Source organism: Panthera leo, chromosome D1 (assembly GCF_018350215.1).
Source record: "Panthera leo isolate Ple1 chromosome D1, P.leo_Ple1_pat1.1, whole genome shotgun sequence".
Lineage (NCBI taxonomy): Eukaryota > Metazoa > Chordata > Mammalia > Carnivora > Felidae > Panthera > Panthera leo.
In genome coordinates, this window is record NC_056688.1 from 93,103,696 (window position 1) to 93,117,604 (window position 13,909).

General features: G+C 37.9%; 1 protein-coding gene across 3 annotated transcripts in view; it reads right to left on the reverse strand.

Annotated features, from left to right (window-relative positions):
* LRRC4C (leucine rich repeat containing 4C) overlaps positions 1-13,909 on the reverse strand; it is a 164,619-nt gene that overhangs the window by 109,552 nt on the left and 41,158 nt on the right. Inside the window, exon 1 of one of the 3 annotated variants that reach the window (XM_042906415.1) lies at positions 3,847-3,918. The exons of the other annotated variants lie outside the window; for them this stretch is intronic. The gene's annotated coding sequence lies outside the window, so the exon portion shown is untranslated. Of the gene's footprint in view, positions 1-3,846; positions 3,919-13,909 lie in introns of those variants that run through there. 3 annotated transcript variants of the gene reach the window in all.

The following is a 13,909-nucleotide window of genomic DNA, read 5'->3' on the forward strand; positions in this document are numbered from 1 at the left end:
CAGCAGAGGCCACAAGAATGAAAACGCTATCCCACACCACCGGAGTCGGGCCTGAGCAGGCAAGCAGGGGCATCAAAGGTGAGGAAGCAATGCCAGAATGAACGACAAAGGGTGCAGTGACCTGTTGGCAGCCACAGCTAAATGGAGTTTTATAAAACTAGAGCCTCCTAGAGTCTCTGCTGTCTATATTTTCTAGATTTTGATTAATTCAAATGAATTTAAAACAAATCAACACTGGGGGAGGTATATCACTTTGCCCACTGGGATGCAGAAGAGTCTGAAGTTTATATTGTTACAGAAGTTTCATGTTCATCTGGGCTCTTAAGAGAGTATCTTCAAAAGGTGGATAATAAGGAAGATGAAATGGTGTTTTTGAATATTTCCTTGTGCCTGTAAGCCAGTCTCAGCCAACAAGTGAATATCCAGTAAGAACAAACACCTCACACTGTAATTCCTCGAGTGGGCACTGGTCCACACTGTTTCCTGATATGTGCCTGAATACCTTTGAATTACGACTTCATTTCACCTCCTGACTCTGGCCCCACACTTGTCCCTGGATTTGATAATGGTTAACGTTCTTTGGTTTTTCTCCCTCTATCTACACTGGATTCTCAGACCACATTGACTACAGTGATCCAAGATTTACATCCCAGCTTTACATCCCCCATTCTACCCAGGCAATGGCACCAGCCAGGACAATTAGGATTCAGAAATTGGTTGTAAAGTCACTTTTTTTGAAATAGCTAAGCACCAGCATATCAAAAAAAAGAGATATGAAAGGCTCTTTATTATCAACCAATAATACTCCAAAGTAACTATCAGGGCAAAAATTCACTTAAAGAGAAATTTAAATTCACATAAATTAGAGCAGAGAGCATCTTTAACACATCTGAGTGTCAGAGTTGTAAAGAGGAAGCACCTAATGAGTCAATGAATCATGGAAATATATATATATATATATTTAAATGTTTATTTATTTTTAGAGAGAGAGAGACAGAAAAAGAGAGAGAGGCAGAGAGAGGAGAGAGAGAGAGAATCCTTAGCAGGCTTCGTGCTGTCAGCCTGGAGCCCGACGTGGGGCTCAATGTCACCAATCACGAGATCATGACCTGAGCCAAGAGTGGGTCGTTTAACCACTGAGCCACCCAGGTGCCCCACGGAATATATTTTTAGGCAATTTGGAATCATTTCTCTCTCGCCCATCCCTGATTCATGTATCTTCTAAAGTGTTGTGTTTCGATTGCCAAGGAGAGGTGTTTATATAAAAGGTGATCTTTTCTCCTGCAGATTCTAGGGAACTACACCCAGTAGGAAAAAACTGAAATTTGAGAGAAACACCAGCTAAAACACTACCGGACCTGGCTTCCCTCACCTCCAACAATCCCACATAAGCTCTAGGCTTTAGCCTGAATTCCAAAGAAGGACATCCAAACACAATCTTAGCACTGTGTTAGTTGAATTATACTGACCTATGTCTCCGCTTTTGCTCTCCACTTACATACCTACAATATGACAAAGACTTTGCCTCAAACTGATTTCTGGCCTCTATGTGCAAGTGACCATGATCTCAATTCTTCCTCCTTTACAATGTCTTCTGAATTCCCTCCCCAGCAGCACTGTTGCCTCTTTTTTTTTTTTTTTTTTTTCAAATTTCATCGTGTTCTTAGCAGAGCTCATATTTTTCCTTAAATTCAAACTGCCTTGTATTTGCTTATTTATTATGCCTGTGAATAATGTCTAAATGTGAACTGACAATACCCGGGATCCCTTTCCTGATCCTCAGGCCCCCTCTCAGAGCCTAGCTCACCACTGTGTAACCTAGTTCTCCGTCAATGTGTGTGGAACTGAATTTAAAAAATAAAAAGAGGGAAACATCTTACATGCTTTCTCCCTGTTCATACTTCTGTTAGGGAAATGAGTGATATAAGACAATGTAAATATGCAATGTGCCAGGGCAAAAATGAGATTTCAGACAACCAATCACATATCCAGAATTCCTATGGCAAGACCCAATGACCTCCACTAGATACAACCCGGTAAAGAAACCAAAAGCAAGTCAACGGCCTTCGTAATGTGTTGGTTCCCTCGATCTTCTTTATTGCTAACTGTTCTGTATATAAAACCCCTATCTTGCTACCGTCTTTCAGTCAGAAGCCCCAACCAGGAGAAGCAGAGTGCTTTCCCAACACTTAATAATAAAACCAGAAAGGGCTGAAGGCTCTTTTCTTGTGTGGCAAGGAGGAGGCACATCATTAGCCAGGCTGGATGGTATTCCCTTGATATATAAATCCCCCAAAATATGTAAACAATTTGATTTCTAGTAAAATACTTAGTTGACTTTTGGTTACACCTATGACTCTGATGGCATAGAACCTTGCTACTCAGAGGGCTGGGACCAGCAGCATCAGCAGCATCTGGAAGCTTTTTAGAAATTCAGACTCTCAGACCTCATCTCAGATCTAATGAATCAGAATGCGCATTTTAACAATATGCCCAAGTGACTCAAATGTACATAATATTTTAAGAAGCATGGACATCCAATATTCCAGCAGCAATATTTTACCTGCATCATAGTGGTCTCTGCTCTAAACCATGATTTGATTGTAAAAGTAAAATATTTTCTTCTCACACTCTCTCCTTCTCTACCCCTCACTCTTTTCTATACACCTGTCCATTTCCTTTAATATGCAGTATAAGAAAACACAAAGAATTTTTCATACTTTCGATTGTACACATTTCTTTCATATACATTATTCCATTTCATCCCTTTGATATCTCTGTAAACACCATCACGCATAACTTGTCAAATGTCATCTTAGTAATAAATGTCTGACTTGCATGCCAATGTTGTAAAGATGCTTCCCCTGTAACCAATGAACTCCCTACCCTCAAAATTCTCTGCATTATAAATCGTACTTTAAAAATGAACTGAATCCACATATTCAACAGGGGAAAATGGATATTTAAAGTATCCCACAGGGTTTGGAAAGACTTGTACCTGATGGGGACCTTAGGGGAAACAGACAAAAAAAAGAGGACATTAATTTCTTGCTCCTCCCATTACCCTCACAACCCCCTGCCGAAGTCCATGGAGCCAAGGACTTGAAACGCCAGGTGGATCTTAATCTTGAATCTTTTGCCCTTGCCACTCCCATAACCCAGACTATCCTAAACAGACAGTAAACATGCACACTCTTGATGAAAGCTTTTATAGCTTCCATTACATAATGGATTTGCTGTCATTTTATTGAAACTGTGCATACTGAAGAAATGAGAGGGAAAAAAAAGATCCAATTATTGCTTATAAGCAATGGAGTTTTCAATGAACCCAAACCAACTTGGGCATTTCTATCCTATAATGGCAGGACTTCCTGAGCAACCCTACTCATTGATGTGACTCGAAATTTCCAGCATTGGGAAAAACAACATAAGGCAATAGCAATAAAGAAACATTTCCTATAGTTTAATTAAGAAGTTGTCTGTAGTCTTGGGATATAATATAGTAAATTACCAACCATATTCAAAGCCAGGTGCACCTTCAAAATCTTTAGTCCAAATCTATGCCATGTACAGAGATAAGTATCTGTACATAATATGCAATTATTAACCAGACTTTAGCCTTCATCCAAATTCTTGAACACTGACATTTAGGCATATATTTATCATCATTTTTATAAGAGGCTCTGGATTATTACAAAATGGAAATCACACTGGAAGTTAGAAATCTAAAATTAAACATAAGTAGAATGTTACAATAAGAAGGAATTTTAGAGAGATCACATAGACCTATCCTTCATTTCCAATTTATAGATTCACTGAGAGGCCCAAAGAGGCCACACAACTTACCCCAAGCTCCACTGTTGTCTGTTACTGACTAGCTGAGTAACTCTGGGCAAGTCCCCTCTCTCTCAGCCTGTTTCCTCATCTGCAAAATGACATGATTGGACTAGATGATAAGATTCCATATAGCCTGAAAAAGACATTTTTCTACAAGGCCACATCCTAGAATATCCACCCTTCAAAAGCAACATACAAGAATATGAAAAGATATTTAAATGGCACTGGGGGGCCACTGATGTTACCATTTCTTGGTATTGTATCTCAACTTCAGACTTTAGAACCACATGGGTTGCATGGGTGCCCACGAACAGTAGGCAAACCAGGAGAGAACAAGTTTGGGCATATCCTTTGCCAGAAAAGTCTTGCAACTGAAAATCAGTCCAGGGTGAGGTTTTATCTTCTCCTCCCCCTTCTGAGGATCTAGTGACTTCATCTGTCTGGGCTCTGCCTCAGAGATTTCTCCTCAAGGTTCACTAGAGCCCTGGGAGTCTAGCCCTTGACCTAACCCCAGACAAAGATGTATTTCCTCCTGGAAGACTCCCCGCCTGGACGCGTCATTCATAATCAACCTTAAAAGAGACTTTAGGCTCCAGGGAGCTGCACATTTTGTCATCTTTTAAGCAGCTGTCTGGCTTTGGTCTGTAGTGAAACCTTTTTGTTTTATTACAATTTTATTCTGTTAGAAACAAAGAGTTGGTATGCTTAATTAAAAAAAAAGTAGGTTAAGCCTTTGAATGGAGGAGCTGCATGATCATTGGTCATGCTTTAGGTACATGTATTTATTTCCCTTCCCTCATTCTTATGTAGGGTTGTATCTTTGAAATGGCTTCTATTTTGTTCAAGTGAGTTTCCACCTTTCTCTTTTTATTCTTTTCATTATTGCTATTTTCTATGGGGCAATCACACAGCCAGGCAGTGGTTTAGGTTTTTAAAAGGGTATTTAAATATAACGACTCCACGAAGCAGAACCCAGGAATTATGTATGCAAGAATGGGCATTGCCAATATCCCTACCAATTAAGTCAATCATTAAACCTGAGTTTAATGTATTGGGCTCATTTTAATGATATACACAAGTGAACCTGAAACCCTGTGTCCTATTAACAGTAACATATTTAAGGAAAGCTGGCATCTATATCTAAATCATTTTATACAAAATGTGGCCAACCAGGAGAGGAAGAATTCTATAAACTATGCCTAATCCAATAAATAACAATTATGTTATTATTAGCATTATTATCATCTATTCTTTACAGATTGCTTATTATGCATTGTGCACTCTTCTAAACAAGTTACATGATTACGTAGTTTTAACTTCACAGAAACACTGCAATATTAACTATGAAAAAAAGACATGTAGAGATGGGATGGAGCCAAACAATGGCCTCCGACAGTGCAAGCTTGTTGTAAAAGGATGATCCTAAACTGTTAACTGGCTATACTGGGAAAAACCAAGATTGGAAGGTACAGGGAAACCAAGTGTAGCTCAACTCCCATCTATGCAACCTGAGCAGCAGATACACCTGCCTATAGGGAGCGTGTTTATCCCTAAAGGTACTCAGCAACAGGGTTCTGTGACCAAGATCCCAGGGATGGTGTAGAAAGGGATTCCGGCAATGGATGGAAGCAGTGAACCAAGGATCTGCCAGCTCTAGAATTCTGGGTAAAAGTACATGGGGAATATATGAACACTGGGAGTATAGCTGTACAAATACATGAATGAATCAAAAGATAGGTGAACAATCTTAGATAATGATACTTTGTATGTGCCTCTCCTATAGCACTCATTCTATCTTGTGTGAAATCTATGTGTGTCCTTTCATCTTCATTTCCAGTAAACTCTAAGTTCACTGAATCATACTAAGTATTAACCTTTGGAAAAGTACTCATTTCCCTCTCCAGTAGTAATGGAACCTATCATACAGGATTGTCACAAGGAATACATTAGACTGTATATGGAAAGGAGTTAGCCTAGTGTCTAGTATAAATAGAGCTCTTAGTTATTGTTACTAACATTATTCTTGTAATTATTACTAAACCACAGATGCATTTCTTAGGCCCATAATCTTGATTTTATAGTCTAATAAGTATCAGTCAATAACCAGTTTTACATTCCAATAGATCAATTAAAGCAACACGATTTTACCTGCCAACCTGCCAATATAAATTTTCCAGGGAGGGGGAATCAAACCCAAACCACCCAAGAGTTCATCAAAGAAGCAACTCAATAAAATGTTTTCACCATGCTTCTCTCTTAAATACCAAGAGAATATGGAGTGAGGAAAAGACAAAATGAAATATTTTATTTCAATCTGTTAAAAATTATTACTGTTTGATGCTTGTTGTATGCATGACAAATGAACACACATTTCTTTCTTTATGTGGTGAAAGAACTGTTACATGCCTTTGCGATTTATTAATGTTGTCTTCAATTTTCCTATGAAATTAATATCAAATTCATTTGAATGTGGCTTCTGGAATAATAGCAAGATGGACTTTTAAATTGCATGTGCTCAACTGGTTTAAAAAGGCAAATTTCCATACTTTAATTTTATTTTTTAATATTATTCAAGCAATTTTAGCAATGGGGCTCTTTTTTAAAAAAAGTATCTTATGCCCCCCCCCCCCCCAAACTAAGGCCTTCAAATACATATCATTGGGTAAGAAAATACTTCATTCTTCAAGGAAGTCCTGAAGTACCTTCCTAGAATTTTTAAAGTAGTTATAAAGCTAGCCTTCAAATCCAAACACCTTATATTATTGATGAAAAAACTGAGTCCCCAAAAGGGAAGCTGATTTCATCATGTTACAAAACTAGTCAGTGGCAAAACTTAGAATCCATGATTCATTCATTCATTCATTTCATGTTTATTGAGAGTTTTCCATGTATCCATTCTGTGGCAGGCTTCCTATAGATATTGTGCTTATTAGTTTTAAAATTCATTCAATTTCCATTTGGCAATTATTAATTTAATATCTACTATGAATAGGCACTACGTTTGGTATAGGGTGCTGAGATCAGTGTAAGAGTTGTTACCTATTGCAAGCCCTTAAAAACTAGTTGAGGATGTACTGAGTACAGAGGTAGAGTAATTGTAGCAGGTAGTTAATACCATAAGAAAGCAAGAGAATTTGATGAGTTAATTTAGTATTTTCCTAGCCATATATAAAAAATACCCTATATCTATTAACCAATCATCAAATCTGTATTTATCATGTAGCATGTACAAAGAACTGGGAATGTGATTAGAAAAATCCAAGACCAGGGGCGCCTGGATGGCGCAGTCGGTTAAGCGTCCGACTTCAGCCAGGTCACGATCTCGCGGTCCGTGAGTTCGAGCCCCGCGTCAGGCTCTGGGCTGATGGCTCAGAGCCTGGAGCCTGTTTCCGATTCTGTGTCTCCCTCTCTCTCTGCCCCTCCCCCGTTCATGCTCTGTCTCTCTCTGTCCCAAAAATAAATAAAAAACGTTGAAAAAAATAATTAAAAAAAAAAAAAAAAAAAAAAAGAAAAATCCAAGACCAGCTAGAAATTTATAATCTAAGAAGCTGAGATGCACAAACAAAACATTTGTTTTACAACATCAGGACACTGGTTAAGTACTGAGGGTAATGTAGCAATTTATGTATTAAAGAGATTTCTTTAAAAGAAAAAGCTCAGTGTGGACTGACTTTAGAATCTGAGTGGGCTCCAAAGAAGAGGGATAATTTTAACTTAAAGAATTTATTATTACTATTCACATTTACCATTAACATTGGCATATTCCATTGCACCTGAATTTCTTAACAATGCTCTTTGGAATGACTACATAAACAGACTTTTCTCCAATTAAAAGTTTATGAACAACTAGCACAAAATTACATTATAATATCAACAGGCCCCTAAAGAGTCATTTGGCAGTTGAGCATTTTATTCTTCAGTTGCTTTGTTTGTGACAATCCTGATTTTTCACCTATTAACTCAGGAAGCATTTCAGAATTGATCAGGTCTTTATCAATCTTGGCATATCCTGACACACTTAAGTCTCTAAGAAAACTCAGTGCCGTCTCTTCCACATTTCTTTGACTTAATTGTCACCCAAGTCACAGTGCCCTCTCCCTTTTCTGAGCAATGTAATGGTCTGTACCTTTCACTTGAAAAATCTTTTTTTTTTTTTAACCTAGTCTTTACATGTTACTACATTACTTATAAATAAATACCTTTTTTTCCTCTCATCTATACTAGAAGCTCAAGATAATAAAAGGCATAGCTTATACCTAAATACAATGATCTGTTGAAGAGGCACTTAATAAATAGTCACTGCTGTCATTTGATAGCAAAGGAGAGGTCCCTGTGTGTTACAGATATACTAGTCAATGAGTAGGAGTTGACAACCTACAACTTGTTATTTCTGATGCTTTATTAATTTAATCCTCAACTCCTGGGAGAAAAAACAAGCAAGCAAGCAAGCAACCAAGAACAACATCTAACAGTAGTAGGATACCCATATTCTACTCCCAAATATGCCACTAATTTAACTGTGCCATTCTGCATTAAGGTGTCAATCTATTATTCGGTCTTCTATTTCTCCATATGTAACCCAATGGGCTTGGCTGAAATACTGCAGAAGACGCATTCTTTCTGATCCTTAAATATTACAAGAGTCAACCAGGAACACACCAAATGAGAAAATTATTTTGTTCGGATTATGGCAATATGGGGGTTGGAGCGAGGCTGAACATTCTTTAGTGTAGTTGCTCCAAAATTTTTAGTTTTTGTATCGAATCTCCCAGTGAGAAATCCACTATGCAGTGAAACAGTGCAAAGCTTCTGTTTCTCCCTCTCGCTCTTTCTCTCCTTCTCTCAAAACTGAAAACGAAGTTTTACCAGTCAAACCTTGCAACGTGGTACACAGTAGCTTTTCTATTCTATCCTATCCCACCCCATCCTATCCTGTCTTCTGCTACCTCATTCCATTCCAGCCCATTTCAATCTATTGCCTTAAATAAAACCTCAGATTTGAATAATCAAATTGATTTCATTATCTTCTCTGGCTACATGAGTTCAGTCACATTATTAATTTATTCTATGGATTATTTTCTTCATTTGTAAAATATGGATAACATGTCTTTAGAGGGTTGTTTTTGGTATTAAATAGAATACTATTTAGCACTGCGCTTGGCATTAAGTGTTCAATACAGATATATTATTTTTATATATGTTATTATTTTACCTATTTTGATTATTATATTATTATCATTCATTTTACTTAAGGGTATTTGGAGACTGTTAATTTATCTTATATTCTCATATACCTGACATGGATTGTGAAAATAGGAAATCCTTTACTTTTTAGGAAATCCTTTACTTTTTAACCAATAAGTAGGGAAAAAATTAATAGAATTGGTCCAGGGCCCCTGGATGGCTTAGTCAGTAAAGCTTCTGACTTTTAATTTCATCTCAGGTCATGATCTCACAATTCACGAGTTTGAGCCCCACATTGGGTCTTGCTTGGGACTCTCTCTCTCTCCCTTTCTCTCTCTGCCCCTCTCCTGCTCATGCATGCACACTCTCTCTCTTTCTTAAAATAAATAAACATTAAAAAAGTGTTTGGTCCATACATTTCCAGACATCAAATACTCAATATTACTTTGTTTTTGGTTAACTCTGGAGACTTTTGATTTAGTGCTTAATCTCCATGGTGATTAAGGGATGTGGAAATGATAACACTGGTATTTCATTTAAATGTTTCCATGAGGTGACATATATGACAGATTCATTCTTCTAACTTAACTGAGATGAAAGTCATCTCATCTCCTATTACTAGGGGACAAATATGAACTGAAGCATGTGGTTTCCCTCACTCCTAATATCTGCACCAGAGGAAAGATATTAACTAAAAGGAACAACTAAGTCCTCTGATTTTTTAATAATTCTAGTTTGAATCTTCAAAACACTGCTTATATAAAGGGATATAAGGAGAAGTCTCATTTTTATTTCCATCTATTTTTAATTTTTTAAATATGTATTTATTTATTTTGAGAAACAGTGACAGAGAGTGAGCAGGGAAGGGGTAGAGAAGAGAGAGAGAATCTCAAGCAGGTTCTTCACTGCCAGTGCAGAGCCCAATGTGGGGCTTGAACTCACAAATCATGAGACCATGACCTGAGCTGAAATCAAGAGCTGGTGCTTAACTGACTGAGCCATCCGGGGAACCCCGATTTCCACCTTTTTTAGATTACTGAAGGAGATCATTCTTTCATGATAAAATTCACTATTCAATGATTTTTCAAACTAAAATATAAACATTCAAAATAAAAGGTATATATGTGATATAGCATTTCTATTTCCTGTAAGCATAAATACTTACAGGAAGCAGAAAAAGTAACTTGTGGAGCACCTAGGTGGCTCTGTCAGTTAAACATCTAACTCTTGATTTTGACTCAGGTCATGATCATAATTCATGGGATTGAGCCCTGCATCAGGCTCCATGCTGACAGCGTGGAACCTGCTTGGGATTCTCTTTCTCTCTCCCTCTTTCTCTGCCCCTTCACCTCTCTCTCTCTAAATAAATAAACTTAAAAAATGAAAATAATTTGTTTGCTATTTCTGCCATGACTTGTCGGGAAACTGAGCATGTTCACACACAAAAGCAAAGAATAATACCAACGGCTCAGCAACAGATGAAGTGGCAAGATTTCCCTAGGTGGAGTTTATAGTTCTCTTTTAATCACTCAAGAGGCTACATTTTTTTTTTTTTGACCTGAATTCATCTTGCTTCCTTTCAACCTTACCTCCACTGATCCTATACCATCTTCCTCTTCTCTGTCTCTTTTTTTAATACTAATTTAAATATGGACCTTTTTGTAATCACCATGTGTGCCATCGGCATCAACATTTCAGAAGACATCTTCAGCGCACCCACTGAGTATCCACTATACTTGTTTCATTTTGTTAATTGACTGTTTCTCAAACAACCTCATTATCTGCCCTCAGCACTTAGCATTTTCCTGCTATAAAACTATCCTTTGCAATGTCTTCTCTGCCAACCAGAAGGGTGAGACTCTTGCTTATGGCATCTCCCAAAACACAGGACTGGTCTTTAACAAAATCCCCATGTTGCCAGACCACAAGGGAGGAAGTGAAAAGAACTAACACTGAGTGCCTACTACATATCAGGCTATAAATGCATGGTATTTAGTCTTCAAAACAGTCCTATGATACAGAAGACGTTACACCAATTTTAAAAAGATGATGGAAACAAACAAACAAACAAAAAATATTCTATCACTTATCGCAAGATACACGATGGGCAAGTTCTTGAGACAGTATTCCCGAGTTCACACTGGGTCACTGCATAGTACCATTTGTACTAAGGAAAGGTTGACTTATATTCTGGTCTTTTTTTTTTTCTGTCAGAGAGCTCTTTGAAGGCCTTAATACTCTCTGTTGTCCAGATATAGGGGCCATGTTAACTCCCAAACAGTTCTAAGCTGTGTAAAGCCCTTTCCCTCAGCCCCAGTTCTAGAAAGGCTTGGAAGACAGGAAGAATTAGCAGCCACCCTGTAGACATACTGACTATACTGTGGAAAAGCTAAAGCCAGGGGGCCTGAAAAGCTTGCTCCCACTAATGGAAAATTATTTTAGGTCTTTTCTCTTAGGAAGTTTTACATATGAAGCTTAAATTCACACACACACACACACACACACACACACACACACACACACACAACAACAACAATAAATACCTCTCACACAGAGTTCTGTTAGTAGCCTGATTTGTTTATAACCATGAATTGAAGTCAACCTCAGTGGTAACTGTGTAGAGCGAAAGCTTTATGGGAAGTTAGCTTCCTATGCTTCACTCCTCTTTGCACCCCTACCCAGAATGCTCTCTGCTTTTCCATCCTTCCTTAGCAAAACAAACCATCCTTCATTCTTCTGGGCCAAGCCCCAAGGTCACCTCCTCCACAAAGCTTTCTTCATCACCTTCCTACCCCTAGTTATCTTTCCTTTGAGTTTCCCCCAACATTTTATTCATGTCCCCAAAATAGTGCCTATCACAGTGCATCACATATTTCTCATTCTACAGACCAGGTTTTTCAACCTCATTACTAATGGCTTTCGGAGCAATATAGCTATCATTTAATGCCCTGTGAATCGTAGGATGTTCAGCAGTATTCCAGGTCTCTACCCACTGGATGCCAGTAGCAGCTCCCCTTTGATTGTGACAAATATTCGATTGAGACCAAATGTGTCTCTAGATAGTGTCAAATTTCCCCTTAGGGGAGGGCAGTATCACCCCCAGTTAACAACTCAACTTTAGATCATGGGGACCACATGAGTAGTGACTGTGCTTTTTTTCATCCTATACACATGGGAATATCAGGCCCATGGCAAACGGTTAATTAAAATCTGTTGGTTTTAATGAAATTACTCTCATTTCCCAATAACTACATACTGCATTATAAAATGCATTAAATCCAAACTTTGTTCAAAAGTGAAACAAACACGACTGCTAAATTAAACTCTAGATTCAAGGAAAATGAGATCAAAAGTCATTGGATGTCAAAGTAGAGAAAATACTTCTTGGGAACCTGGGTGGCTTTGTCACTTAAGCGTGTGAGTCTTGGTTTTGGGTCAGGTCATGATCTCATGGTTTGTGGGTTTGAGGCATGCATCAGGCTCTGTGCTGACAGCTCAGAGACTGGAGCCTGCTTCAGATTTTGTGTTTCCCTCTCTCTCTGCCCCTCTCCCACTAATGCTCTGTCTCTCTCAAAAATAAACATTAACGAAAGAAAATTTAAAAAGAAAAAAATACTTTTCTCTATACACGTAAGAAATCAAAACATCATATATGCATTGCATATAATTATATATATGAAATATATTATATAAATGGGTGTATACACCCATACACATAATAACTTTTCATAGAAAACTACGTTCAGAAAACTGGATATATGTAATCTGATATCTCTAAATACATCATACCTAACATGCTTTGTTCAATACAATATGCAGCCAATTGCTAGGGTTTTTTTTTCCCCTGAAAGACTCATTCATGATAAAAGTGATGCTTATTTTGAAATTTCAAAATTAGAGGGACCTGATTAAATAAAGAAGTGCAGACAGTAGGATATTGCCTTTCTTCCTGATAAGATATTCATCTCTTCCCAATCTGGTGCAGAACAATTTAAAGTCATCTCACTTTGTTTATTTCTGTGGACTAGTTAACCATTTATTTGGCCTGAAATGCAGAACCAGTACTATCTTAATATCAATTTATGATGAAAGATTTTTTCTCACCTCGGAATAGGGAAGCCCTGGCATATCTTCATTTTTTTCCTGAGCTGAGGTTGCTATTAAAGTTCTAGAAGTGAGGGGCTCCTGGGTGGCTCAGTTGGTTAAGCAACGACTTCGGCTCATGTTATGATCTCAGGGTTCGTGGTTGTGAGCCCTGTTTAGGGTTTTATGCTGACAGCTCAGAGCCTGGAGCCTGCTTTGGCTTCTGTGTCTCCCTCTCTCTCTGCCCCTCCTCTACTTGTGCTCTGTCTCTCTCTGTCTCTCTTTCTCAAAAATAAATAAATATTTTAAAAAATTTCTAAAAGTGAGATATATTTGTCTTTTCTCTTAGTAGCACATCTGCAGAGTCTGTTATTCTCTGTTATTCTCACTGGTAGACTGTAAGCAGCAGCAGGTGCATTTGGCAAGTTGATAATTTTTGCAAGAAAGAATTGCAAAAACAAGACCGGCCCCTCCTGAGCAGTCAGAAAGGTGGTCACTCAGCACAAATATGCATGATCTCAGAGAAATTATGCAAGACTATATTTTCAGTTGCCACGTTTTATTGGTTGCCTCTTTTTGGTTTTAGATACATGAATTATACTTTTCATTACAATACTATGAGATGGTGATTATTCTTGCTCCTATAAAGAGGAAGTTATTAAATACCAAGACAATAAAAAAATCGTGTGATGTCATTTAACTACTCAGGAAGTGGACCAAAATTCACCCCGTGATCCTTCTCAGGTACAAACAGCAAGCACCTCAGAGTACACAGTAGTTCTTTTTGCACCCACTCCTCCGCAAA